The sequence below is a fragment of the Chrysemys picta genome, chromosome 11 (assembly GCF_011386835.1).
Source record: "Chrysemys picta bellii isolate R12L10 chromosome 11, ASM1138683v2, whole genome shotgun sequence".
NCBI lineage: Eukaryota > Metazoa > Chordata > Testudines > Emydidae > Chrysemys > Chrysemys picta.
Window position 1 is genome coordinate 39,723,250 of NC_088801.1, and position 3,433 is coordinate 39,726,682.

Consider the following 3,433-nt stretch of genomic DNA (forward strand, 5'->3'; position numbering starts at 1 on the left):
AGACCTGACTTCTATTCTAATTGCTCGGCCTGACTGCTCATGCCCCAGTCATTGCAATGACCTTCTCATTATTTGACTTTAATTATAATTTGCAGGAACAAATACACATACAGAAGAAAAATATTTTGCTCATCTACTGTATCTTTGTTTTTCTTGCAGATGTGCACATTGCTATGAGAAAAGGCAATATGTAAAAACAATTCAGGAAACGTGATATCGGGAGGTGCTATGTGCTGAATCAGGATCTCATTAGTAAGGTTGAACTGGATGGTGAATGGAGTTTTTGTGATGGTCAACAGAAGCTGTGAGAAATTTAGTTCATATCAACAACATGTAGCTGTTAATTTTACCAAAGGCTAATGATAATGTTGTATGTGGTACATCAGGCACTTATTATTGGAGAGGTCTGGCTCTTTCTCCTGCCCCCAAAATAGGTTTTTCACCAGTGTTACTTTTTTCTATATGAAAAAAGGTTCAGTGTTTCAGAAAAAACCCGACCAGCATCAATTCAAGAAGTTTTTACACTTATTATAAATGCTAAATTTTTAGGTCCATAACCATGGTAAAATTTCTCTTAAAGAGTCAAATTAAAAAAATGAAGGCTTTAAAAAAACTGAAATAGCTCCTGGATGGATTAAACAAGTTAACGCACAGTCATGTAGGAAATTCTTACCTCACTGGTTTTAATTTTACTGCAGTTTTCAGTATGCTTTTCAAGAGGTGAACTTTCATGCTGAGCAAATTTTAAATCATGTATACATATATTTTTAGCTATTTGTCCCATATTTTGTTACTCTACATTTGAGCAATTATTCAAACATGAATGTCTGTACTAAGCCCTTTGTCCTAGTTGAGCCTGAAATGGGCTCATTGTTCTGTGTTTGTGACATCAGTCCTATGCTGTGGAAACCAATATATCACAAATTCAGTATGGCAGGATCATGGGAAGATGATTAGACAGAGCAAAAATTTAAATATTTAAGGCCAAATCCTTAAGTCTTTACTCCAGTAAAACTCCATTTGCTTTAGTGTGTGTCCTGCCTTAGTGAAAACTAAGGACCATAGCAACTGGCACACATCACCTACCAAATATTGCAAAACTTAGAAAAACAAGTGGATAGATTTGTATTGGTTTATGTTGTGAAATTTTCAAATGCCAGGCCCCTCTCTCTCTTTTTAAAAGTGATTTTTCTTTTGCACTTCATTACACCAACAGCTGTAAAATACTTCCCTTCCCCTCCTTTAGAATGTATGATCTTTGACCCCTGTTATAAATTGTTCCTTCATACACCTGTCTGGCACATGAACCATGCAAAATCTTTGAGTTAAGCTCTGGCACAAGGTATACTTTTGTGAAAACTTAATCTTCCAACTATCTGTTTCTGTCAAGAAAATTTGACCAAGCTGAAAGAGCATATTGAGTTCAGAGATTGCTTTACTTTAATTGCAGAGAGCTGCTATGGCAGTACATCAGTTTTATGAGTATTCTTTCATATCATGGAAAAACATATTTGTACTTGGTATATTGTTAAATATGCCTGTCAAAAGGGAAGCACCCATTTTTATTGAGTAGAGGTTTGTGATCTAGCTTTTTCCCTTTTTTTTAAAAAATGTTACCGGATTATATTATTGGTTGCATTTAGTGGTAATTGGATATTGATTTTACCACCAGTATTTTGAAATCTTATTAATCTAGTCTTGTAAGGCCTTCATTAAAATAGCAAATTGATATGCCGAGTGAAGAGGGTTCACAATCAGTTTGTTCAATGTTTTGTTGGCCATTTTATTAATTCAGACCATATTTTCCAGATCACTTTTATAACAGCATAAAGTTGCTGCATCAGGATTCCCAGATACATGAGATTTTTCACAGCATCATAAAAATGTGGGATTGGAAGGGATCTTGAGAAGTCCTCAAGTCCAGCCCCCTGCGCTGAGACAGAACCTAGTAAACCTAGACCATGCCTGACAAATGTTTGTCCAACTTGTTCATATGAACTTCCAATGATGGGAATTCAACAATTTCCCTTGGTAACTTATTCCAGAACTTAACTATCCTTATAGTTAAAAAGTTTTCCTAATATCTAACCTAAATCTCCCTTGCTGCAGGTGTCCTACCTCCAAGAGACATGGAGAACAATTGAAGACTGTTCTCTTTGAACAGCCCATAACATATTTGAAGACTGTTATCAGGTCTCTCCTCAGTTTTCTTTTCTCAAGAGTAAACATGCCCAGCTTTTTCTAACCTTTCCTCATAGGTTAGGTTTTCTAAACCTTTTTAACATTTTTGTTGCTCTCCTCTGGACTCTCTCCAATTTGTCCATCTTCTTCCCTAAAATGTGGTGCCCAGAATTGGACACAGTATTCCAGCTGAGGCCTCACCAGTTCAGTTTCCTCTTGTGTCTTACATACATTACTGTTAATACATCCGGTATTTGGGGTTTTTGTTTTTGCAACTGCATCACACTATTGGCTCATATTTTCTAACCCTCCTAGCTTGGTGTTGTCCACAAATTTTATAAGCATACTCTCCACTCAATTATCCAAGTCATTTACTAGTACTGGACCCATGTGAGACCCCACCAGATACATCTTTCAGTTTGACTGTGAACCATTGATAACTACTCTTTTTTAGCTTGGCGTTTTAACCAGTTATGCACCCACCTTGTAGTAATTTCATGTAGACCACATTTCCCTAGTGTGCTTATGAAGATGTCACAACTTGAAATTTACAAATTCACTGGTTCTTAAAAATTAACTTCACACCATGTGCTATTATTCTTCCTTCCAACTCATACAATGTCAATAAAATATTGCTAATGTCCGTCAGGAACCATTCATCTATTATTTTCCTCCCTTGTCATTCATCCATTTGTATTTTACCCTTTCATTCCTTTCGGGGGTGGTTCATGCAGGGTGAAAAAATCATACATTTTTTGACATGGGTATCTTTGAGCCTTATGAAGTTGGTGGTGAAAGTCCAGTTCCCATTCCAGATGTTATTTAGGTAGGATTAAGCACATATGATAAAACTCTTCAGAATTTTGGAACACTTGCTATCCAAATCTGTTGCAATAACATAAAATACAAACTAAGTAATTCATTTATGGACTCTGTAAAATGCAACCCATATTTAGTCATTCACATCCTCCTCTACCTTTACAGGCCAGTTTGAAATATAAGATCTGTTGAGGTACCTACAAGAGCTACTAATGTAATGGGACAAAGTGGGTGAGGTAATATCTTTTATTGGATCAACTTCTGTTGGTGAAAGAGACAAGCGCTCAAGCTACACTGAAAACCTGAAAAAGAGGTCAGAAGATTGTGTCTTTCACCAACAGAAGTTGGTCCAGTAAAAGGTATTATCTCACCCACTTTGTCTCTCTAATATCCTGGGACCAGCCCGGTTACAGCACTACTGAAAACACTAAAC

At 36.4% G+C, this 3,433-nt stretch overlaps 1 long non-coding RNA gene across 1 annotated transcript in view; it reads left to right on the top strand.

Moving 5' to 3' along the window:
- Positions 1 to 273, top strand: part of LOC135974129 (uncharacterized) — a 15,484-nt gene extending 15,211 nt beyond the window's left edge. Inside the window, exon 3 of the long non-coding RNA XR_010591310.1 lies at positions 160 to 273. This is a non-coding gene — a long non-coding RNA (uncharacterized LOC135974129). The remainder of the gene's footprint in view (positions 1 to 159) is intronic.
- Positions 274 to 3,433: the final 3,160 nt, after the last annotated feature.